This window comes from Pseudophryne corroboree, chromosome 3, assembly GCF_028390025.1.
Source record: "Pseudophryne corroboree isolate aPseCor3 chromosome 3, aPseCor3.hap2, whole genome shotgun sequence".
Classification (NCBI taxonomy): domain Eukaryota; kingdom Metazoa; phylum Chordata; class Amphibia; order Anura; family Myobatrachidae; genus Pseudophryne; species Pseudophryne corroboree.
The window spans coordinates 70080119-70107049 of NC_086446.1; the positions used below are offsets into that span (position 1 = coordinate 70080119).

General features: G+C 48.2%; 1 long non-coding RNA gene across 1 annotated transcript in view; it reads left to right on the forward strand.

The window, feature by feature from the left end:
* LOC135054771 (uncharacterized) overlaps positions 1-17441 on the forward strand; it is a 65992-nt gene extending 48551 nt beyond the window's left edge. The window contains exon 2 of the long non-coding RNA XR_010243568.1: positions 14867-17441. This is a non-coding gene — a long non-coding RNA (uncharacterized LOC135054771). The remainder of the gene's footprint in view (positions 1-14866) is intronic.
* The last annotated feature ends 9490 nt before the right edge of the window (positions 17442-26931 follow it).

The following is a 26931-nucleotide window of genomic DNA, read 5'->3' on the forward strand; positions in this document are numbered from 1 at the left end:
TTTCTAATAGTGCCCGGTGAAAATATTCTGCTGCCGTTTCGGACTCTTTTTGTCTAATGGAGAATATTTTGTTCCATTTAACAACGGCTGGGAAATACTCCTTTAGTTGTAAATTTATCCTTTTTACGTTATCTTTGTTATACACATCTGAAAGCGGTACATCTTTATCTAGTCCACAATCAGCCAAAAATTGAACCGAGTCGACATTTGAAGGCAAACAAGCTCTTAGCAGTATCTGCCAATCTTTGTTGTTGGGCTCTACAGTGTTCCCTAGATCCCTGATGTATTTTTGGCTAGCAACTAAGTCTTTCCTGGGGTCAGGAAATTCGGACACTATGGTTCTTAATTCCATTCGGGAAAATGGTGTGTACATGGCAATGTTCCTTATGGGAGTGGCTCCTGATACATCTGTTTTCCCATTGGGAACTGCTATTACTCTAACAGGGTTAACTCTAACAACCTCATTCTGTGTAGATTCTACAACTTGTGGTGAAATTGTTTCGGTATAATGCATGGTGCCGTACTTACCCGTTGACACGACCTCACCTATCCCTCCGCTAGGGGCCTTCGCTAATCTCGTGGGTGGTGCAGTTCCTACTGTGGTTTCTGATATGGTGGCCGCTAGAGAGAGCGCTGAAATTGTTGCCGAATCGTCTTCTTGATCATACTCCTGAGGAAAGTTCAGAACAGGGTACAACTTGCACGGGTTAATAATTGCATGGGTTACTTGGTTAACATCATTAACATTTACAGGGTTGCTAAGAGTTTGCGTTTTACACCCCAGTGCGTTTTTCTCCGCAATCAACTTCTCTCCTGCAATGTATGGTGGAGGCGGGGCTGTGGCTATCAGTTTCCTGACTGCCCCAGATCCCGCCGCCAGAGCCAAACCTCTCTGTATCTCACCTTCCTGTTGCCATAACTGTAAATAATCATGATGCTGGATTCGTCTCTTTGTTGATTTTATGAGACATATCCTCCTCCTTAAATTTTGTAACACTTCTGGACTGAAGCTACCTATTCTTGGGAATTTCTCCCTGTCTTGTACAGTCATTCTCTCCCATTCATCACATAAAACCTCTGTGTGACTTCCGTATTTCTCACACATGATGTACCTTGCCGACCCGACTGGTCGGTTCTCTGAATCAACCCGAACCGAGGTTGATCGCCCCCTACCTGAACAACTGGCCCCCATAATCTGCAGGTGTTGCTTACTACTCCTTTGATCTTTATATCACGGTCTTCAGCGAACCCTTACAGCAAACCAAATTATTCAAAATAGGCCGGCGGTGGCGGTTTACCGAGTACCCCACTCACTCGCCCACCTCGACCAATACGACCTGATCACACCGATATGGTGCTGGCGTACTCGATACAGGGCCCTACCAAAAACCTTCTGTTTACTGGAACATGTGAGGGTTACCCGCAGGACACTTACTCTTTCCAGTAAAGGTGGGGCTGTTAGATAGTTCCTGAGTGACCAGCGAACTTCCCTTCAAAAATAAAAAATTACACAAATCACGTCAGAATGTACAACTAGCGTTTATGACTTTTGTACGCAAAATGATACTAGTCAGGTTTACTAATGCACACAATGACGTGCGGTACAATCGTTCAGTACATAAGCACTACCTGTTATGTACTGAGAGATCAATGGAATCGAAAATTTCGGCTGCGAATTCCTTCAGCCAGAGCTTATATGGCCTATATGGGTTCTGCACCAACCCCCGGGGTTGTGCCTCTTACCTTTATAGCGGACTTCTTTGTCTCCTTATGACCTCCTGGTCTGTTATGACCTCCTGGTCTGACCTCCTGGTCTTGTTCTATACTGGTCCGCTATACTCTAATGCTCAAATATTTTATTTAACCAAGGATGCCTCCCTAGCCACCGTATATGTCACTTACACGTATGTCCCTTACGAGTACCCGATTTCTTTTTGGTTCAACCTCTTATGTGATAAAAAAAACACACTCACTCAACACATGTACACTTTCGTTTCTATATCTATTTCTGCGCAGAAATTTTCTTTAGCCCAGCTGTGTTACCAATTAGGAGCAGGATCTGTTAAACTAAATTTCAGATTTTCCAAAAATAGACTTGCGTTATTTATCGCCTCTTGCGCTATTTACCGCTTAGCGCTAACTATCGCCTTTGCGTTAATTATCGCTTTGCGCTAAAATTTCAACTTTTCGTGATTTGAGCTACGTGGGCGTAACCGGACGCTCCGTTGCGTAATGTACGCTGCGTGCGTCGGCCTTTGGATTGCGTACGCTAGTCTTTGTTAGAGACACGTGTACGCAATGCAAAGATCCACCGTAACACAATATACTTTTATCAATGTAGACGATCCCTGATCATCTACCGCGTACCCCACTGGCTTTGCCTTATCTCCCAGGCAAACCTGTGTGTTTCTCTACACTTTTAACTATTACCTCTATTCTTAAACTATAAAATAACAGCAAGTCTCTTTTAGCACTTTTCTATCAACTATAAAATTGGCAAACGGGATAGTGATATACGAAAAATGAAAAAAAAAAAGTATGCGTGCGTGTGTACGCAAGACAGAAGACAAATAAACAGTTTTAAAAGACACAAGCGTTTTGTTCTTACCTCCGGTTCCCGGATTCCTTCAGCACTCTTTATCTAAGCGAAGCAGACGCTTATCCCGTCAGCACTGCAAGACAACCTCCCACCCTTTGCTGGGGGATAATGTCTGCTGATCTACCTAGTGCAGATATGTGAAGGACAGGACGAGCCGCCAATTGATAAAGCTGAATCTATTTATCGTATAAATTACCCTTTAAGAGGTCTAAGAACACTGTACGCTGACTACGTAAGAAGTACCGTAAGGGTACGCTACTTGCGTAACGATCGCTCAGGCGTAGGCGAGACACTCAAGCGTCGCGTTCGCTCACGGCCCAGAGATCACAGACTGGCACACTATTGGCTACAGACAAACGTAATGATTCGCTATGGCGTAGCGGACGCTCGAGACCACGAGGAGATCACCAGCGGCGCAGACGCTCACAACGCTATACCTTGATATCTATACCTTTAACAATGAGATACACAGTATACCTTTATGTAGAGACAATGTGTAAGTGCAACCTGGTGTAACCTGATTAACTACAAAGCTGCTTGAACGTCACCGACGCTCTGTGAACACTTAACACTATGAGAAAATACACAGATACTTGTTTAGGGTCCAAAGCCTATTAAATGTATTATAACTAATATACTTGTAAAAAGGAATCACAGTACAAATGATACACTACAATATAACAGAGACTTCCTAACCAAATAACTACACTATAAATACAATTCAATACAATACAATCTAATCAAGGGAAAATACGAGAGAAAGAGTAGAGAAAGAGAGAGAGAGATGAGAGAAATGGCTCACAGTAAGACAATATGATCACGGAAAAAACTTACGCACAAGGGTAACGATCGCAAGCGCTTCTGGACATCCAGCTTCCCGATTATCAGCAATGAGAACCGTTTGATGAGAAGTGAAAGCTGGATGCCACAGGCCCGTCTTTTATGCTCCACACACAATGCAATCCAATGGTCCCTACAATCTTGTCGTCCATTGGACACAGGAATTCGGCTTCGCATCATAACAAAAGGTCATAGGTTGATTCATACAGGTGGGTTGTGACGATTTCAAACAGCTCAGGTGGGTGGGACACTGGGTTTCCCGCCGCATACCTGAGTAAGAGTAAATAATAGTAATGGACATAAACTCCTTATGTCCATAACTATTCGCACGAGCGATTAATACGCTCCAAACCAACACCGGAATATTGCTATTTAAATACTCTTCCGATGGGTACCAAACACTGCTGTATGACTCCTGTTAGACCCTTCCTACAATACAAAGAGGGATCCCTCCGTTCAGGGACATTCTATATTAACCAAACTTTCAGAATCTATCAAAAGGACCATGATCTATAAACTACGTTAATTGTGGAAATATGTAACGATTGGGTCGCACGCTACGACTACATACTCTTTACCGTAAATACGCATACCGATGCGAGCGGGTGCACGCATCAGCGGGTATGCGCTATCACGGGAAAGTGCACGCATGCGCAGCGCGGACCAGTGTGAGGTGCAAATATGGCAGTGTGCATAGGGATATTTTTCTGACTTTGACATAGGTGACGTAAAACATTATCACCGTATCTGGCGGAAATATGTCTCTTGGTGTGAAACCAAGAATGCTCCTATGGAAGATTTCCATCTGGGTCGTTTTCTCCACTTCCTACAGACAGGAGTGGATATGGGCCTAAAGTTAGGCTCTGTTAAAGCACAGATTTCGGCCTTGTCAATATCCATTCAGAAAGAATTGGCTTCTCTCCCAGAAGTCCAGACATTTGTAAAAGGAGTACTATACATCCAGCCTCCTTTTGTGCCCCCGGTGGCACCATGGGACCTGAACGTGGTGTTGCAGTTCCTTAAATCACACTGGTTTGAACCCCTTAAAACGGTGGAGTTGAAATTTCTCACCTGGAAGGTGGTCATGTTGTTAGCCTTGGCATCTGCGAGGCGTGTGTCAGAATTGGCGGCCTTGTCTTACAAGGGCCCTTACTTGATTTTTCACGTAGATAAAGCGGAATTGAGGACTCGTCCTCAATTTTTACCCAAGGTGGTGTCTTAATTTCATATGAACCAACCTATTGTGGTGCCTGTGGCTACGAGTGACTTGGAGGATTCCATGTCCCTGGATGTAGTCAGGGCCTTAAAAATGTATGTAGCCAGGACGGCTAGTATTAGGAAAACAGATGCATTTTTTGTCCTGTATGCTGCCAACAAGATTGGCGCGTCTGCTTCGAAGCAGACTATTGCTCGCTGGATCTGTAACACGATTCCGCATGCTTATGTTATGGCTGGATTGCCATTACCGCATTCAGTAAAGGCCCATTCCACCAGGAAGGTGGGCTCTTCTTGAGCGGCTGCCCGGGGCGTCTCGGCATTACAACTCTGCCGAGCAGCAACTTGGTCGGGGTCAAACACTTTTGCTAAATTCTACAAGTTTGATACCCTGGCTGATGAGGACCTAGCATTTGCTCAGTTGGTGCTGCAGAGCCATCCACACTCTCCCGCCCGATTGGGAGCTTTGGTATAAACCCCATGGTCCTTACGGAGTCCCCAGCATTCTCTAGGACAGGGGTGGGGAACCTTTTTTCTACCAAGGGCCATTTGGATATTTATAAAAATCCTTCAGGGGCCATACAAGAATTATCAACTTAAAAATGAACCTGCCCCCAGTAGTTATGCCCCCAGTCAGTAGTTATGCCACCAGTAGATATACACCCAGTCAGCAGTTATGCCCCCAGTAGATATCCCCCCAGTCAGTTGTTATGCCCCAGCAGATATGCCCCCAGTAAGTATGCCCCCAGTCAGTTGTTATGCCCCATTAGATATGCCCCGTCACTTGTTATGCCCCATTAGATATGCCACCAGTCAGGTGTTATGCCCCATTAGATATGCCCCCTAGGAGCGACGCTTACACTTACACACACACATTAAAAGAAAAAAAAAAACAATACTCACCAGCCCCGCTCCTGCTTCCGGACCGTTGCCCTCCGCCTGGGCGCTCGCTCCTCAGAACTATGGGAGAGAAGTCATGACATCTCTCCCATAACACCGCACAGCAGCACACGCACACTGCCAGAGCCGGAAGCCAGAGCTCAGGAGTGAGCGTACCTGCCTCCGGCTGCTACTGAGGGTTAGAAGCCAGGCGTCCACTAGTAACAAAATCTCAGCGGGCGCCTGGCTAGGTGAGCCTGGCCGGGCCGGATCAAGTGGCTCTGCGGGCCTTATAAGGCCCTCGGGCCTGAGGTTCCCCACCCCTGCTCTAGGACGTAAGAGAAAATAAGATTTTAAACCTACCGGTAAATCTTTTTCTCCTAGTCCGTAGAGGATGCTGGGCGCCCGTCCCAGTGCGGAAAATCTGCAAGACTTGTATATAGTTATTGCTTACATAAGGGTTATGTTACAGTTAGACTCGGTCTTGGACCGGTACTGTTGTTTGTTCATACTGTTAACTGGTTATGTGTATTCCAGGCAGGGCCGGACTGGCCATCTGGCACTTCTGGCAAATGCCAGAAGGGCCGATGGCCACGTGGGCTGGTCCAGCGGTCACTGAGACACTCAGTCCGGCGGCAGCATGTCTCAGCTGCGAGGAGAGGAGAGCGCCCGCCAGCGCGGCTGTGTCTGGCGCGGCGTATAGCGGACTTCAAACCAGTCGCCGGTTCCTGAGCCAATCAAAGCTCGCGGACTGGCAGCCAATCAGAAGCCGCAGGTCCGCGAGCTCTGATTGGCTCACGAACCGGCGGCTGGTTTGAACGAAGTCCGCTATACGCCTCAGCGCCAGACACAGCCGCGCTGGCGGGCGCTCTGCTCTCTTGACTCACCCCCGTCCCTCACAGCCCGGAGGAGCAGCAGCAGCAGCAATAGCAGTGCAGCAGCGGTAAGCAGCTGCAGCACTGGCTGCTGTGGGGACAATTGTATACCTGGCACTGTGGGGGCAATTGGCTGGCACTGTGGGGCATTTGTATACCTGGCACTGTGGGGGCAATTGTTTACCTGGCACTGTGGGGGCATTTGTATACCTGGCACTGTGGGGGCATTTGTATACCTGGCACTGTGGGGGCAATTGTTTACCTGGCACTGTGGGGGCATTTGTATACCTGGCACTGTGGGGGCATTTGTATACCTGGCACTGTGGGGGCAATTGTTGACCTGGCACTGTGGGGGCATTTGTATACCTGGCACTGTAGGGGCATTTGTATACCTGGCACTGTGGGGGCATTTGTATACCTGGCACTGTGGGGGCATTTGTATACCTGGCACTGTGGGGGCAATTGTATACCTGGCACTGTGGGGGCAATTGTGGATCTGGCACTGCACTATTGGGGGCATATAATGTAAATTTCGGCTCATATGGGTGCTATAATGTGAATTTTGGCTCATACTGGGTGCTATAATGTGAATTTTGGCTCATACAGTGTGGTATAATGTGAAAGAAGCACCAGTACTAGATAGTATAAGGGGTCCTACTATTGTGGTGCATAATGCGTATAAAGGGTGTATGGTATGGTAAACTACACTGAAGGCCACGCCCCCTTTTGCGTGGCCATGCCCCCTTTTCAGGCGCGCACTTATTTACAAACTTCACATTTCCATACCCCCACTTAAAAATTTCCACTTCAACCACTGGTTGTGTGTATTTTAATAGAAAATGATGTACGCTTGTATGTTGTTAGAATATGAATTATATTTGTAAGAGCATAGACTAATAAGTGGGAGGAGTCAGGAATAGTAAGGGGAGGAGTCACAGATGTGGGCCTGTGTGCTTAAAAAATGCCAGGGCCTATTTTTAGTCCCAGTCCGGCCCTGATTCCAGGTTATATGGTATGATTGGTGTGGGCTGGAATGAATCTTGCCCTTAGACTAACAAAATCCTTTCCTCGTGTTGTCCATCTCCTCTGGGCACAGGTCTCTAACTGAGGTCTGGAGGAGGGGCATAGAGGGAGGAGCCAGTGCACACCATACTAGAAAGTTCTTTTAGGTGCCCATATCTCCTGCGGAGCCCGTCTATACCCCATGGTCCTTACGGAGTCCCCAGCATCCTCTACGGACTAGGAGAAAAAGATTTACCGGTAGGTTTAAAATCTTATTTTTACCATTATTTATTTATGCTAGTGTTTCAGGCACTTTATAAATATGTTTAGATTAGAATATCAAAGTCTTTTACATGGTGGAGTTTTTCTTGTTCTGCCTTTTTCTGCATTTCCAAAGGATCATTGTTTTCAATCCAAAATATGAGCTGGACTGGACAGATATATATATAGATATATATATATATATATATATATATATATATATAAATAGATATATATATATAGAGAGAGAGAGAGAGAGACAGAGATATAGATATACATATATATATATATATATATATATATATATAGATATAGATATATATATATATATATATATGGAAACTATAATTATGATCTCTTGGAGACGGTTGCCCCCTACAACCGGAAACTGAACACTGCCATTGAGAGATGTCCACTCCTTGGCAATGTGACCCTGTCCCGGAGATGACGTATCGGGACTTAGAAGGTAACCTGGCAAAAGTGCCCTGACAAGATGTGATGTATAAGGTAACCAATCAGGTGCACTGTACAGAGTATCAAGTAGCCATGATTGGTGCAGGGATGTGCCACACTGAGAGGAAGCCCTGTTTAGGCAGGTGTGTTGGTATAGTGAAATGACCTATACTGACAGATGATTGGTTAGATTTGGTATGAAATTCTGTGAAGGAGATGAGGATAGCACACTGGGCTAGATGCATCGTCGCTTGGAGAGTGATAAAATGGAGAGAGAAAAAGCAGCCAATCAGCAATCAGCTCCTAACTGCCATGTCACATGCTGTGTTTGAAAACAATGACAGTTGGGAGCTGACTGGCTGCTACTTTCTCTCTCTCCATTGTATCACTCTCCATCACTCTCTATCACTCTTCACTATTACTGGCCTTGAAAAAGATCCCAGAATGTGAGTGAAACGCGGTGACATTTGTGTGGACTAAGTATACAGGAGATGGTTGAAGGGTTAAATCTCCTCTGTCATTGTGCATTGTGTAAATATTGTTTCTCTTTCTTTTGCCTTGGATTTAGCTTGCATTGCATAAAATGAATATAGCTCCACCCATAGTTTGTTGGGAACTGTGTGAAATCACCACCCCTAGATGAAGTACTAGGCTGTATCCTACATCCCCCCATGTAGCCTGTTTTATCCCTCCTATGCAGTAAAGTTAAACCAATAAAGTATTTACTTTTGCCTACCCCTCCCTGGACATTCCAATCCCTCCCTAGACAATGATGCCTTATATACCATTGTTATGAACAATAAACGCAGAGTGATTCTTAACTACATGGTGTCGTGTATTATCTGTAACGTTAAGGATTGCTCTCACTGACGTCAGTGGCCATCAAATCGAGGTAATCAAAGAGAGGTAGGGATCCTTTCAGCTGGGAGCTCTATGTCCGGGATTCAGTGATCGTCCCTGAATGGTAAAAATAGAGAATTTATTGTCTGACTTTGCCATACAGGATTGCGGTCATACACTGAAGCTGAATCCGTGTCAGTGTTCCGGGAACACGTGACAAGGTAATATTTAAGTCCGGGACTTAATATTACGAAGTTTTATGTAAAAACATAAAACAGGTATCAGGGATACCATATAATCTTTAATGTCTGGGACTTAAAGATACGTCTGAGAAAAGCGCAATTCTCCAAAGACGTTAGTATCTGGGATACTTAAAAAAAAATAGACCTGGGGTCTATACGTAACGTAGAAAATACCCCGATTTGATCGCCTATATATTCTTGTATGTTTGTAGTGTGATAAGTTCTTATGTTTGGTCCAGACGGCTGGTAAGTTTTCGTCTGCCAGATATCTTTACTCAAAACACTTTTCTTGCTTCCTGTTTAAATCGCTGTATTTTTCTGACATCTTGTACGAAGGTAAGCGTACCCGTCAAAAGATTTCATGTTCTCACTATACAGATAATATTGTGATATTGTCAATGACTAATTAACTGGTGTTAGCTAATGCATGCATAGAAAGTTTTTGTAAATTGCATTTTTTTTTTGTTGTGAAATTGCATAGAAAGTCTTTTTGTTGTGAAATTGTATAGAAGGTTTTTTTTTAAACTGCATTTTTGTTGTGATATTGCATAGACAGTTGTTATAAGTTGTTGTAGAAATTGCGTAGAAAGCTGGTGTAGATTGTATTCTTTACTATGGGAGGGGGTCAGAGTAAGACAGTCATTTATCCTCCACCTTTACCAGGGGAGACATGTAAGGAATATGTTGCCCGTAACTCCACCACAGATTATTATTTAGTTAACCCTTGGGTGGATAACTTAGCAGGATGGACAGAGAAAGTTGGCAGCCCCAGTCCATTCCCCCGTGACGGTATTAATTATCCCTTTTATATGGACATGGTCAAAGGTCTTTGTCTGGAAGACAAGGAAGCCTGGCCATGGTATGATCATGACCCACAATGGGACATGACATATATGCGTGCTGGAGGAGAGCAATGGCTCACGATAGCACCTCATTGGTATGACAAGAATATCAAGCAGAAACAGCGTAGAATAAAATCTGTAACTTCCAGACTGCATAAAGCTGAGGAATTTAGAAGCAACAAGTTTCTGAAAAATTCTTCTCCCCCGCCTTACACTCCCCTATATCCCTCCTTAAAAGACACAGATCTTTTAGCTGCAATTGCCTTGTCACGAATGCCAATGCAAGGAGGAGGGGGAGGAGGAGGAGGGGAAGGAGGCTCAGGAGGCTCTGAAGGAGAAATAGCCCCCCCTGACAGTACCCTCCACATAGATGTAACCAAGCTTGAAACTACAGTCCAGACTCCTAACAGACAAACCGCCTCCCGCCGCAACGCTGACTTAACTATTGCTACTGACAACCCTCTCACCCCCTCCACAACGCGATCCGGCACAGGTTTCCTCGGTGTCGCCACCCAGCACCTGCCCTTTATGACAGTAGGGGATCAGTTGTTAAAGAAACCCATTGAAATAGAGGATTTAGACAGAATTGTTAAGAACTGTCCCAAACCCACTGTTGCACCTGACGGCTGCATAGCTTACTTGAAAAAGGCTTGCACAGGACGCAGCTATACTCAAGAAGATATGAAGCTGATCATAGATGGGGTTATAGACCATTACAACGGGTGGGATTGGAAAAAGATTCCCACCATAAACACTCCTACCACCCTTAACGATGCCGTTCGCTACCCTCTCAATACTGGGGACGGTGTAACGGAGATGTGGAAGGAAATTGAGACCCATATGAAAGAGATTTTTAAAACCCGGGCTTCTCTTCCCATTGCCGTAGCATGTAAACAAAAGCCCACTGAAACTGTCACTGAGTTTTGGAAGAGGTTTAAAAAGTGTTGGTCTGAAGATGCAGGTCTTACTCTTGTAGATACAGACCATTTACTAATTTCTACCTTTGTAAATAACTTGTTGCCATCTGTTATGGTCCCTGTTAAGCAAGGTGTTTCTTCCTGGACCTCTGATAATATTAAGGAATTTGAAAAGCACTTATATGAAAAGGAAGCTGCAGGATGCTTTGATGTTAAAAAACCCTTGCAGAATGCCCCAACTCATAATTACCAAAATCAGAGAAACCGGGGAGATAGACGCCAGCAGCACTTTACTGGCCCACCCCGCAATCCAGCCCGATATCAAAACCCAAACCCACAAGCCAGGCCACCCCACCCCCCTGACTCTGCCAGCAGGAAACAAACCTCCTGCTTCAACTGTGGAAGGGACGATCACTGGGCAAGGGATTGCCCTTGTCCCCCACAAAACCACCGACAGCCCCAAGCTCCGGCTCCCTCCCGGGATCATCCCCGACAGTCACACAACAACCCCTTTCAGGATCATGTCCGATTCCGAGTTGACTGGCAGGACCCCTCCCACTGACGGGGCCCGGAGGAGGGTATCCCAGCCTTTGCCCAGCTCACCAGACACTGGAAGGACCCACCGCTACTAACCTTGATTATAGGAAAGAGAGCAATCCCTTTCCTGGTAGATAGCGGGGCAACTACTAGTGTTTTGTGTGTCGACCTGTACGATGGTCATTTGGTAAAGACTGCTCCTTCAATGGGAATCAATGGGATACCCACAGATGCTTACCTGACAGATGCCCTTAGTGTCAGAACCACGGGAGGCACATATATGGGTAAACACAATTTCACTGTAATACCTGAATGTCCAATTAATCTTCTGGGAAGGGATCTTCTTAGCAGGCTCGAAATCTCCATTCTCCCTTCACCCACTGGCAGTGGCCTGGAGGTTGAGTCCCCACACCTACCGGTGTGGGAAGCAACAGACATTACACCTGATTTTGACAAAGTAAACCCTGCTCTATGGTCGGAGGGTCCCTATGACACTGGCCTCATTCCTTGCACACCATATAGAGCAACCCTGAAACCTGACACACAACCTGTCTATCAAAAGCAATACCCCTTGTCACAAGAGAAGATTGAAGGTCTTAGACCAATGATACAACAGTTTCTCCAACAAGGCATTCTCAGACACGTAATTTCACCTTACTGCACACCAGTCAACCCAGTTGCTAAGTCAGATGGCAGTGTAAGGTTTGTACAAGACCTTAGGGCAATTAACCAACTCATTGTGCCTATAGCACCCATTGTACCTGACATTAACTCACTCATTTCAGCTATCCCTGCAGATGCTGCATTTTTTTCGGTAATTGATTTAAAAAATGCATTTTTTAGCATTCCAGTGGATGCACAGACACAGTTACTTTTTGCCTTTTCTTTTGAGGGCAAGCAACTCACCTGGTGTCGTTTACCCCAGGGCTTCATTGACGCACCTGTTGTGTATAGCATTGTACTCCAGGCCACATTGGGGCCCTGGCACCCTCACCATGGTTCAGTCCTGCTACAGTATGCAGATGATCTGCTGCTCTGTAGTCAAACTGAGGAGGCCTGCCGGGAGGATGGTATATCACTGTTAAACTGGCTCTGTGAATGTGGACACAAGGTGTCCAAAACAAAAATGCAATGGTGTAAGAAGCATGTGGATTACTTAGGTTTTGTGCTCACTCAGGGGGAAAGGAAAGTCAGTCCACAGCGCATTCAGTCTGTATTGGGCCTGGTCACCCCAACTACCCAGAAAGAACTGCTGTCTTTTCTGGGTATGGTAAATTACTGCAGACAGTGGATATCTGATTGTTCCTATTATGATAACATCTTGAGACAAGCCACACTGAAAGACAAACCTAACACTGTACAATGGTCACAAGAAATGTTAACTGCATATGAAAGCTTAAAGTGTATGTTAATGAAAAGTCCGGCACTTGGCCTCCCCAACTATGTACTACCTTTTCATTTGTTTGCAAGGGACAATTGTAAAACCATGGCGGGGGTGCTCACACAGTTTCATGGAGGAAAGTTGCGCCCAGTGGCATTTTTTTCCAAAGTAATGCCTGTCACAGTGCAAGGTATGCCTGCTTGCCTCAGGGCACTTGCAGCCTGTGCAATGGTAACTGAAATGGCCACCACACTCACCCTAGGCCACACAACAATACTTCACACCACTCATGATGTTCTAACCATTTTAAAAGGGTTACACACACAACACATGTCAGCTCAGCGCCTCAGTGGATATGAGGTTCTCCTTTTGAACAACCCCTCACTCACCATTAAGTATGCCACCAACTCTTCAGGTCCTGCACCCATTCTCAACGCTCTACTGGGGCTCAAAGGTCCTGAAGACCACCCTCCTGAACCCCATGACTGCTCAGCTTCCATTGAGTCAGAAACATCCCCCAGACTGGACATGTCCCCTGTCCCTGTCCCCGACGCGGATGTCATTTTTGTAGATGGTTCCTGTAGCAGACCCAATGACACCACGTACCAAGCGGGTTATGCTATTGTCACTCTCCCTGACATTATTCTGGAAGCACAGCCCATTCCTTACCAGTCAGCACAGGCTGCAGAGCTCATTGCTCTCACAAGGGCTTGTCACCTTTACCGGAATAAACCAGTCACCATCTACACTGACTCCAAATACGGGTACGGCGTCGTGCATGACCATGGGGTCATTTGGCGACGCCGTGGTTTCCTTGGAGCTGATGGAAAAGGCATATCACATGCCCAACTCATCTCTGACCTTCTGCATGCCATAACCCTGCCCTCTGACATTGCAATCCTCCATTGCAGGGCACACACGGGGGGGAAGGATGCAGTCTCCCTTGGAAATGCTCTTGCTGACTCTGCTGCCAAACATGCGGCCTCACAGCCCATCACTCAGGCCCACATGTCCATCATGACCCCCCCAGCTCTCGACAACCACTACCTGATCACCCAGTTACAGGCCTCAGCCTCCAATGCCGACCTAGCTGACTGGACTTACCCAGTTTTGCAGAAGAATCCTAAAACAGGATTAATCTGCAAAGAGGGGAAACCTTGTATACCCCAGTCCAGTGCACCCTTGTTTATTGCCCACTACCATGGCATAGGACACCACAGTAAGGCAACAACTACCTTACTCTTACGTAATGATTTCTATGTCACGGATGCCAAGTCATTAGTAGATCAGTATGTCAGTAGATGCATCACTTGTCTGCGAAACAACCCCAACAACCCTGACAAGGCAAAACATCAGCATCTTGAATACCCCACCACACCCTTTACACACCTGCAAATTGACTTCACCCATATCCCAGGTATTGGTAAACAGGAGTATGCCCTGGTCATTGTAGACATGTTCTCTCGATGGCCAGAGGTATTCCCCACTAAATCTGAGGATGCAAAGACAGTTGCTAGGATCCTAACTCAGGAAATCATCCCCAGATGGGGGTGCCCATTGCAAATCAATAGTGATAAAGGCTCCGCCTTTACAGCAAAAATTACACAGGCCTTGGTAAAGGCCCTGCAGGTGGAATGGAAATTCCACATCCCGTATCACCCGCAGAGTTCAGGGGTCGTAGAACGCATGAATAGGACCCTCAAAGACAAGCTTAGGAAGGCCACAGGGGGTACCTTCCATAAATGGAAGAAGGTCCTTCCTATTATCCTAGCAGAGATCAGAATGACCCCACAAAAGACTCTGGGTTACTCCCCATTTGAAATACTAATGGGTAGGCCTTTTCCTACACCCTGGGCTAAGAAACCACTAGTAATACAGGAAGGAGATCTAGAACTCATCAGAGAAGAGTATGTCAGGTCCCTGATAACAAAACTGAATGAAATTGAACATGAGGTTGTTTGTAAAAACCCTTTGAATCCACAGGAACCTACACACCCCTTTAAAGTCGGAGACAGAGTCGTGGTGAAGGTGCTCCCCAGGAACAAGAGCCCAGGAGACTTCACCTATGGTCCAGAGACAGAGGTCGTAGCAGTTACCCGAACAGCAGTCCTGACAGAGGAAAGTCCTACCTGGATCCATGCATCCCGAGTAAAAAAGGTTCCTAGACCAGACCTAGAGAGGGAAGCAAGTGATTCCAGTGAGGTACGAACCGGGGCAGACAGCCCTGACCTCCCACCTAGCGAAGAAAGAAGAACAGAAGAAGATGAGGAACCTGTCCCCTATCTTTATCCTGGGGACTATCTCGATAGCCCTACTGGCCCTCATTCACCTCACAATATGTGAAATCGACATCACACAAACAGATGGGGTCCCCACCTTGTGGTACAATTCCTCCAATACACACGTAGCCACATACATCCTTGATTATTTCATGTTCCCTAAACTTGCTGACAACAAACATTTCATACAGCAGAAAAGGAAATCAGGAATGTCTGAGACAGTATATATTTGTGTTACTGACGAATGGTACTATGACATTAGATATTATGGATCTAATTGTAATTCCTGGGAAGCTGTGGGGTGGAATACAGGAACAGATTGGGGATATCGCCCATCAGCTGCCAGAAACAGATATGGTCAACATCTGAACCTACTTCAAAGATTGTCTATTCATAAAATGGAAGAGGGCCCAGACTCATATCGGTTCAGGCTAAACATAGTGCATCCCAGCAACCGGGATAATGCAACTTATGTAGTTGGTATATGGTGGCAAGCAGGATACTATAGTGCAAGACAAAGGTTTTATTTATGGGATATGTACAAAAACCCAAAATATCAGCCCAAAATTGACCCCCAAAATAAACCCTTAAAACCCCATATTTCCACTTTTAAGGATATGGTTGCCATTAATGACCCTACTTTTAAAGACACTTTAGCCATTGAAACTGGTTTCTCTGACATTAATTTCTGGTTAGAATGGATGAAGTATAGTGCTAGCAAACATAATAAAAGTAACTGTTATGTCTGTGGCAAATCTAGGCCCCACCTAGGTACAGTGCCCCTTAATATACCCCTAGAACAGGAACATTGTTTTTTCAGCCTTTTTAATGACACCAAAACAAATGACAGTCAGTGCGAAATGTGGAAAAGGGAATATCCCATATTGTCAAAAAATCCCAACCCAGGAAGCACCATAACCATATATCCTGGAAACTATACCTGTTATACATCTAACACTACCACAGGTAGAAATTTAAAAACCTTCCCACCAGGGTACTGTGCAAATAAAAGAACAACTGTTTTAGTTAACCAAACTAGATCACTAGGTGACATTTATTATATATGTGGGGATATGAAGCTTAGAACTAAATTAGACACACCATGGTATGGTGAGTGTGCCCTAGCCAAAGTCATAATGCCACTCCTAATGATCACCGATGACCCCACTCCTCCCTCTAATACACCTGCTAATCGAAAGAAAAGAGCACTCCCAGGAGGTAGCTTTGACCCACACGTATACATTGATGCTATAGGGGTCCCAAGAGGTGTTCCAAATGAGTTCAAAGCTAGAGATGAGGTGGCTGCGGGTTTTGAGTCATTGTTTCCTATAGTAACTGTAAATAAAAACGTAGCCTGGATTAATTATATATATTATAACCAACAAAGATTTGTTAATGATACCAAAGATGCTCTTAAAGGTATAGCTGAACAGCTAGAAGCCACTTCCCAAATGACCTTCCAAAATAGAATGGCTCTTGACATGATTCTAGCAGAAAAAGGCGGTACATGTGTTTACATTAGTAAGGTGGAAGGCTGTTGTACATATATTCCTGACAACACTGGTCCTAATGGTAAGGTTACTTTAGCCATAAACAAATTAGAAACCTTATCCATAGAACTTAAGAAAAATTCGGGTGTTGATAACCCATGGAGCCAATATTTTGGGTGGATTGAAAACTGGAAACAGGCTCTTGTGCAAATAAGTATATTCATAATAATAACTTTAATCTTTATAGGTCTCATAGTTTATTGTGTGATTCCCTGTGGAAAGAAACTCACATCTAAAGGTATTGACACAGTCTTGATGTATTATGATGTTACCACTAGCCCCATCACCTCCTCTGATAGCAAAGGCCCCGATGATTATGTTCAATATCTAAAAAATTGGAGAAACAAAAAGGGGGCTCTACAGAAGAATCATGTCGTATAACAATCATGATTCTAAGAGGGGATTGAAGGGTTAAATCTCCTCTGTCATTGTGCATTGTGTAAATATTGTTTCTCTTTCTTTTGCCTTGGATTTAGCTTGCATTGCATAAAATGAATATAGCTCCACCCATAGTTTGTTGGGAACTGTGTGAAATCACCACCCCTAGATGAAGTACTAGGCTGTATCCTACATCCCCCCATGTAGCCTGTTTTATCCCTCCTATGCAGTAAAGTTAAACCAATAAAGTATTTACTTTTGCCTACCCCTCCCTGGACATTCCAATCCCTCCCTAGACAATGATGCCTTATATACCATTGTTATGAACAATAAACGCAGAGTGATTCTTAACTACATGGTGTCGTGTATTATCTGTAACGTTAAGGATTGCTCTCACTGACGTCAGTGGCCATCAAATCGAGGTAATCAAAGAGAGGTAGGGATCCTTTCAATGGTGAAGGATTCTGGAGCCATTGCCTGTCTGGGAGCTATGCCGTGGTTGTGATCCGGGACACCTGCTGGTATTTCTTTATCTATCTATACAGAGAGCTCATTTACATTGGTTCTCATGCACAGTCGGCAATTGTACCTTTATTCACGCCATCTTGTGGAATGCTTATCTTTTATATATGTTTTTTTATTCCTTTATTCTTTTTAACAAAAAACTGCATGTTTAGATTAAAATGTACTGCACTATGGACCCTATTCAGTATGGATCATCGTATATGAGATGTAATCGCATACGGGCGGTTTATGGGCCAGTGTGCATGCGTAGCACTTGTTCTGCGCATACGCAGCCCGGGAGATGCGGACACATCTCAGTGATGTGAATGCCTCTGCCTGATTGACAGAGGCAGTTGCGGGTGGCAAAGCAGCATTGGGGGGGAGGGAAGGGGGGGGGAGTGGGGGGAGGCTGTGTGCCCTTGCCCTGTACTAATTTAGCAATACTGCAATTGAAGCTGAATAAGTTCCAAAATACGTTTTTGTCTCTCACCTATTTTATACCTCTGATATAATGTCTTGTGGGAGAGTGTGAAGAAGGAGAGAGTAACAGGCTCCATATGCTCTGACAAACCCACAATCGCACTGTGGTCGGAGATGAGGAGGTGTCCTTATACTATAAGGGGTGTATCACTCTATTATTTATATATATTTATACATAAAACAAAAGGATGGAGACCGAAACTGGTGCCAGGGGGTCCCTTGTGGCCCCTATATCTAGTGCCTAGTCTAACAAACAACAGGACGGAGCCTGAAACTGGTGCCAAGGGGTCACCTGTTACCCCTGCGTCTAAAGCCCAGTCTAACAAACAACAGGCCGAAGACTGAAACTGGTGCCAGGGGGTCCCTTGTGGCCCCTACCTCTAGTGCCCAGTCTAACAAATAATAGGCAGAAGCCTGAAACTGGTGCAAGGGGGTCACCTGTGACCCCTGTGTCAAGTGTCTAGTCTAACAAACAACAGGACGGAGTCTGAAACTGGTGCCAGGGGTCCTTTGTGGCCCCTACGTCTAGTGCCCAGTCTAACAAATAATAGGCCGGAGCCTGAAACTGGTGCCAGGGGGTCACCTGTGACCCCTGTGTCTAGTGCCCAGTATAAGAAACAACAGGTTGGGCCCAAAACTGGTGCCAGGAGGTCCCTTGCGACCCCTACGTCCACTGCCCAGTCTAAGAAACAGCAGGCCGGGGTTTGGAACTGATGCCATCTGGTCCTTTGTGGCCCCTACAACTAGTGCCCAGTTTAACAAACAACAGGCCGGAGACGGAAACTGGTTCAAAGGGGTCACCTGTTACCCCTGTGTCTAATGCCCAGTCTAACAAACAAAAGGCCGAAGCCTGAAACTGATGCCAGGGTGTCCTTTGTGGCCCCTACGTCTAGTGCCCAGTCTAACAAATAATAGGCTGGAGCCTGAAACTGGTGCCAGGGGGTCACCTGTGACCCCTACGTCTAGTGCCCAGTCTAACAAATAATAGGCAGAAGCCTGAAACTGCTGCCAGGGGGTCACCTGCGACCCCTGTGTCTAGTGCCCAGTCTAAGAAACAACAGGCCAGAGCCTGAAACTGGTGCCAGGGGGTCCCTTGTGGCCCCTACATCTAGTGCCCAGTCTAACAAATAATAGGCCGGAACCTGAAACTGGTGCCAGGGGGTCCCTTGGGGCCCCTAAGTCTGGTGCCCAGTCTAACAAATAATAGGCCGGAGCCTGAAACTGGTGCAAGGGGGTCACCTGTGACCCCAGTGTCTAGTGCCCAGTCTAAGAAACAACAGGTCGGGCCCAAAACTGGTGCCAGGGGGTCACCTGCGACCCCTGCGTCTAGAGCCCAGTCTAACAAACAACAGGCCGGAGCCTGAAACTGGTGCCAGGAGGTCCCTTGCGACCCCTTTTGTCCAGTGCCCAATCTAAGAAACAGCAGGCCGGGGTTTGGAACTGGAGCCAGGGGGTCACCTTAGGCCCCTACATCTAGTGCCCAGTCTAACAAACAACAGGCCTGAGCAGGAAATTGGTGCCAGGGGGTCACATGCGACCCTGATCTCTAGTGCCCAATCTAACAAACAAAAGGCCGGAGCCTGAAACTGGTGCCAGGGGGTCCCTTTCGACCTCTACGTATAGTGCCCAGTCTAACTAACAACATGCCTGAGTACGAAACTGGTGCCAGGGGGTCACCTGCGGCCACTATATCTAGTGCCCAGTCTAACAAACAACAGTCCGGAGCCTGAAACTGGTGCCAAGGGGTCACCTGTTACCCCTGCGTCTAAAGCCCAGTCTAACAAACAACAGGCCGAAGATTGAAACTGGTGCCAGGGGTCCCTTGTGACCCCTACGTCTAGTGCCCACTGCCCAGTCTAACAAATAATAGGCAGAAGCCTGAAACTGGTGCCAAGGGGTAACCTGCGACCCCTGTGTCTAGTGCCCAGTCTAAGAAACAACAGGACAGAGCCCGAAACTGGTGCCAGGGGGTCCTTTGTGGCCCCTACATCTAGTGCCCAGTCTAACAAATAATAGGCCGGAACCTGAAACTGGTGCCAGGGGGTCCCTTTCGACCTCTACGTATAGTGCCCAGTCTAACTAACAACATGCCTGAGTACGAAACTGGTGCCAGGGGGTCACCTGCGGCCCCTATATCTAGTGCCCAGTCTAACAAACAACAGGCCGAAGACTGAAACTGGTGCCAGGAGATCTTTTCGACCCCTACGTCAAGTGCCCAGTCTAAGAAACACCAGGCCGGTGTTTGTATCTATTGGCTGGGGGTCACTGTAGGCCCCTACACATAGTGCCCAGTCTAACTAAAACAACAGACCTGAGCAGGAAATTGGTGCCAGGGGGTCACATGCAACCCTGATCTCTAGTGCCCAATCTAACAAACAAAAGGCCGGAGCCTGAAACTGGTGCCAGGGGGTCCCTTTCGACTTCTACGTATAGTGCCCAGTCTAACTAACAACATGCCTGAGTACGAAACTGGTGCCAGGGGGTCACCTGCGACCCCTATGTCTAGTGCCCAGTCTAAAAAACAAAAGCCTGGCGACCGAAACTGGTGCCAGGGGGTCCCTTGTGGCCCCTACGTCTAGTGCCCAGTCTAACAAATAATAGGCCGGAGCCTGAAACTGGTGCAAGGGGTTCACCTGTTACCCCTGTGTCTAAAGCCCAGTCTAAAAACAACAGGCCGGAGCCTGAAACTGGTGCCAGGGGGTCCTTTGTGGCACCTACGTCTAGTGCCCAGTCTAACAAATAATAGCCCGGAGCCTGAAACTGGTGCCAGAGGGTCACCTGTGACCCCTGTGTCTAGTGCCCAGTCTAAGAAACAACAGGTCGGGCCCAAAACTGGTGCTAGGGGATCACCTGCGACCCCTGCGTCTAGAGCCCAGTCTAACAAACAACAGGCCGGAGCCTGAAACTGGTGCCAGGAGGTCCCTTGCGACCCCTATGTCCAGTGCCCAGTCTAAGAAACAGCAGGCCGGGGTTTGGAACTGGAGCCAGGGGGTCACCTGTGACCCCTACGTCTAGTGCCCAGTCTAACAAATAATAGGCAGAAGCCTGAAACTGGTGCCAGGGGGTCCCTTGTGGCCCCTACATCTAGTGCCCAGTCTAACAAATAATAGGCCGGAACCTGAAACTGGTGCCAGGGGGTCCCTGGTGACCCCTAAGTCTAGTGCCCAGTCTAACAATTAATAGGCCGGAGCCTGAAACTGGTGCAAGGGGGTCACCTGTGACCCCAGTGTCTAGTGCCCAGTCTAAGAAACAACAGGTCGGGCCCAAAACTGGTGCCAGGGGGTCACCTGCAACCCCTGCGTCTAGAGCCCAGTCTAACAAACAACAGGCCGGAGCCTGAAACTGGTGCCAGGAGGTCCCTTGCGACCCCTATGTCCAGTGCCCAGTCTAAGAAACAGCAGGCCGGGGTTTGGAACTGGAGCCAGGGGGTCACCTTATGCCCCTACATCTAGTGCCCAGTCTAACAAACAACAGGCCTGAGCAGGAAATTAGTGCCAGGGGGTCACATGCGACCCTGATCTCCAGTGCCCAATCTAACAAACAAAAGGCCGGAGCCTGAAACTGGTGCCAGGGGGTCCCTTTCGACCTCTACGTATAGTGCCCAGTCTAACTAACAACATACCTGAGTACGAAACTGGTGCCAGGGGGTCACCTGCGGCCCCTATATCTAGTGCCCAGTCTTACAAACAACAGGCCGGAGCCTGAAACTGGTGCCAATGGGTCACCTGTTACCCCTGCGTCTAAAGCCAAGACTTACAAACAACAGGCCGAAGACTGAAACTGGTGCCAGGGGGTCCCTTGTTGCCCCTACGTCTAGTGCCCAGTCTAACAAATAATAGGCAGAAGCCTGAAACTGGTGCCAGGGGGTCACCTGCGACCCCTATGTCTAGTGCCCAGTCTAAGAAACAACAGGCCAGAGCCCGAAACTGGTGCCAGGGGGTCCATTGTGGCCCCTACATCTAGTGCCCAGTCTAACAAATAATAGGCCGGAACCTGAAACTGGTGCCAGGGGGTCCCTTTCGACCTCTACGTATAGTGCCCAGTCTAACTAACAACATGCCTGAGTACGAAACTGGTGCCAGGGGGTCACCTGCGGCCCCTATATCTAGTGCCCAGTCTTACAAACAACAGGCCGGAGCCTGAAACTGGTGCCAATGGGTCACCTGTTACCCCTGCGTCTAAAGCCCAGTCTAACAAACAACAGGCCGAAGACTGAAACTGGTGCCAGGGGGTCCCTTGTGGCCCCTACGTCTAGTGCCCAGTCTAACAAATAATAGGCAGAAGCCTGAAACTGGTGCCAGGGGGTCACCTGCGACCCCTATGTCTAGTGCCCAGTCTAAGAAACAACAGGCCAGAGCCCGAAACTGGTGCCAGGGGGTCCATTGTGGCCCCTACATCTAGTGCCCAGTCTAACAAATAATAGGCCGGAACCTGAAACTGGTGCCAGGGGGTCCCTTTCGACCTCTACGTATAGTGCCCAGACTAACTAACAACATGCCTGAGTACGAAGCTGGTGCCAGGGGGTCACCTGCGGCCCCTATATCTAGTGCCCAGTCTAACAAACAACAGGCCGGAGCCTGAAACTGGTGCCAAGGGGTCACCTGTTACCCCTGCGTCTAAAGCGCAGTCTAACAAACAACAGGCCGAAGACTGAAACTGGTGCCAGGTGGTCCCTTGTGGCCCCTACGTCTAGTGCCCAGTCTAACAAATAATAGGCAGAAGCCTGAAACTGGTGCAAGGGGGTCACTTTCGACCTCTACGTATAGTGCCCAGTCTAACTAACAACATGCCTGAGTACGAAACTGGTGCCAGGGGGTCACCTGCGGCCCCTATATCTAGTGCCCAGTCTTACAAACAACAGGCCGGAGCCTGAAACTGGTGCCAATGGGTCACCTGTTACCCCTGCGTCTAAAGCCCAGTCTAACAAACAACAGGCCGAAGACTGAAACTGGTGCCAGGGGGTCCCTTGTGGCCCCTACGTCTAGTGCCCAGTCTAACAAATAATAGGCAGAAGCCTGAAACTGGTGCCAGGGGGTCACCTGCGACCCCTATGTCTAGTGCCCAGTCTAAGAAACAACAGGCCAGAGCCCGAAACTGGTGCCAGGGGGTCCATTGTGGCCCCTACATCTAGTGCCCAGTCTAACAAATAATAGGCCGGAACCTGAAACTGGTGCCAGGGGGTCCCTTTCGACCTCTACGTATAGTGCCCAGACTAACTAACAACATGCCTGAGTACGAAGCTGGTGCCAGGGGGTCACCTGCGGCCCCTATATCTAGTGCCCAGTCTAACAAACAACAGGCCGGAGCCTGAAACTGGTGCCAAGGGGTCACCTGTTACCCCTGCGTCTAAAGCGCAGTCTAACAAACAACAGGCCGAAGACTGAAACTGGTGCCAGGTGGTCCCTTGTGGCCCCTACGTCTAGTGCCCAGTCTAACAAATAATAGGCAGAAGCCTGAAACTGGTGCAAGGGGGTCACCTGTGACCCCTGTGTCTAGTGCCTAGTCTAACAAACAACAGGACGGAGCCTGAAACTGGTGCCAGGGGTCCTTTGTGGCCCTTACGTCTAGTGCCCAGTCTAACAAATAATAGGCCGGAGCCTGAAACTGGTGCCAGGGGGTCACCTGTGACCCCTGTGTCTAGTGCCCAGTATAAGAAACAACAGGTTGGGCCCAAAACTGGTGCCAGGAGGTCCCTTGCGACCCCTACGTCCACTGCCCAGTCTAAGAAACAGCAGGCCGGGGTTTGGAACTGATGCCATTTGGTCCTTTGTGGCCCCTACTAAGAGTGCCCAGTTTAACAAACAACAGACCGGAGCCGGAAACTGGTTCAAAGGGGTCACCTGTTACCCCTGTGTCTAAAGCCCAGTCTAACAAACAAAAGGCCGAAGCCTGAAACTGGTGCCAGGGGGTCCTTTGTGGCCCCTACGTCTAGTGCCCAGTCTAACAAATAATAGGCTGGAGCCTGAAACTGGTGCCAGGGGGTCACCTGTGACCCCTACGTCTAGTGCCCAGTCTAACAAATAATAGGCAGAAGCCTGAAACTGCTGCCAGGGGGTCATCTGCGACCCCTGTGTCTAGTGCCCAGTCTAAGAAACAACAGGCCAGAGCCTGAAACTGGTGCAAGGGGGTCCCTTGTGGCCCCTACATCTAGTGCCCAGTCTAACAAATAATAGGCCGGAACCTGAAACTGGTGCCAGGGGGTCCCTTGGGGCCCCTAAGTCTGGTGCCCAGTCTAACAAATAATAGGCCGGAGCCTGAAACTGGTGCAAGGGGGTCACCTGTGACCCCAGTGTCTAGTGCCCAGTCTAAGAAACAACAGGTCGGGCCCAAAACTGGTGCCAGGGCGTCACCTGCGACCCCTGCGTCTAGAGCCCAGTCTAACAAACAACAGGCCGGAGCCTGAAACTGGTGCCAGGAGGTCCCTTGCGACCCCTTTGTCCAGTGCCCAGTCTAAGAAACAGCAGGCCGGGGTATGGAACTGGTGCCAGGGGGTCACCTTAGGCCCCTACATCTAGTGCCCAGTCTAACAAACAACAGGCCTGAGCAGGAAATTGGTGCCAGGGGGTCACATGCGACCCTGATCTCTAGTGCCCAATCTAACAAACAAAAGGTTGGAGCCTGAAATTGGAGCCAGGGGGTCCCTTTCGACCTCTACGTATAGTGCCCAGTCTTACTAACAACATGCCTGAGTACGAAACTGGTGCCAGGGGGTCACCTGCGACCCCTGCGTCTAGAGCCCAATCTAACAAACAAAAGGCCGGAGCCTGAAACTGGTGCCAGGGGGTCACTTTCGACCTCTACGTATAGTGCCCAGTCTAACTAACAACATGCCTGAGTACGAAACTGGTGCCAGGGGGTCACCTTAGACCCCTGCGTCTAGAGCCTAGTCTAACAAACAACAGGCCGGAGCCTGAAACTGGTGCCAGGAGGTCCCTTGCGACCCCTACGTCCAGTGCCCAGTCTAAGAAACAGCAGGCCGGGGTTTGGAACTGGTGCCAGGGGGTCACCTTAGGCCCCTACATCTAGTGCCCAGTCTAACAAACAACAGGCCTGAGCAGGAAATTGGTGCCAGGGGGTCACATGCGACCCTGATCTCTAGTGCCCAATCTAACAAACAAAAGGCCGGAGCCTGAAACTGGTGCCAGGGGGTCCTTTTTCGACCTCTACGTATAGTGCCCAGTCTAACTAACAACATGCCTGAGTATGAAACTGGGCCCCTATATCTAGTGCCCAGTCTAACAAACAACAGGTCGGAGCCTGAAACTGGTGCCAAGGGGTCACCTGTTACCCCTGCGTCTAAAGCCCAGTCTAACAAACAACAGGCCGAAGACTGAAACTGGTGCCAGGGGGTCCCTTGCGGCCCCTACGTCTAGTGCCCAGTCTAACAAATAATAGGCAGAAGCCTGAAACTGGTGCCAGGGGGTCACCTGCGACCCCTGTGTCTAGTGCCCAGTCTAAGAAACAACAGGCCAGAGCCCGAAACTGGTACCAGGGGGTCCCTTGTGGCCCCTACATCTAGTGCCCAGTCTAACAAATAATAGGCCGGAACCTGAAACTGGTGCCAGGGGGTCCCTTTCGACCTCTACGTATAGTGCCCAGTCTAACTAACAACATGCCTGAGTACGAAACTGGTGCCAGGGGGTCACCTGCGGCCCCTATATCTAGTGCCCAGTCTTACAAACAACAGGCCGGAGCCTGAAACTGGTGCCAATGGGTCACCTGTTACCCCTGCGTCTAAAGCCCAGTCTAACAAACAACAGGCCGAAGACTGAAACTGGTGCCAGGGGGTCCCTTGTTGCCCCTACGTCTAGTGCCCAGTCTAACAAATAATAGGCAGAAGCCTGAAACTGGTGCCAGGGGGTCACCTGCGACCCCTATGTCTAGTGCCCAGTCTAAGAAACAACAGGCCAGAGCCCGAAACTGGTGCCAGGGGGTCCATTGTGGCCCCTACATCTAGTGCCCAGTCTAACAAATAATAGGCCGGAACCTGAAACTGGTGCCAGGGGGTGCCTTTCGACCTCTACGTATAGTGCCCAGACTAACTAACAACATGCCTGAGTACGAAGCTGGTGCCAGGGGGTCACCTGCGGCCCCTATATCTAGTGCCCAGTCTAACAAACAACAGGCCGGAGCCTGAAACTGGTGCCAAGGGGTCACCTGTTACCCCTGCGTCTAAAGCGCAGTCTAACAAACAACAGGCCGAAGACTGAAACTGGTGCCAGGTGGTCCCTTGTGGCCCCTATGTCTAGTGCCCAGTCTAACAAATAATAGGCAGAAGCCTGAAACTGGTGCAAGGGGGTCACCTGTGACCCCTGTGTCTAGTGCCTAGTCTAACAAACAACAGGACGGAGCCTGAAACTGGTGCCAGGGGTCCTTTGTGGCCCTTACGTCTAGTGCCCAGTCTAACAAATAATAGGCCGGAGCCTGATACTGGTGCCAGGGGGTCACCTGTGACCCCTGTGTCTAGTGCCCAGTATAAGAAACAACAGGTTGGGCCCAAAACTGGTGCCAGGAGGTCCCTTGCGACCCCTACGTCCACTGCCCAGTCTAAGAAACAGCAGGCCGGGGTTTGGAACTGATGCCATTTGGTCCTTTGTGGCCCCTACTAAGAGTGCCCAGTTTAACAAACAACAGACCGGAGCCGGAAACTGGTTCAAAGGGGTCACCTGTTACCCCTGTGTCTAAAGCCCAGTCTAACAAACAAAAGGCCGAAGCCTGAAACTGGTGCCAGGGGGTCCTTTGTGGCCCCTACGTCTAGTGCCCAGTCTAACAAATAATAGGCTGGAGCCTGAAACTGGTGCCAGGGGGTCACCTGTGACCCCTACGTCTAGTGCCCAGTCTAACAAATAATAGGCAG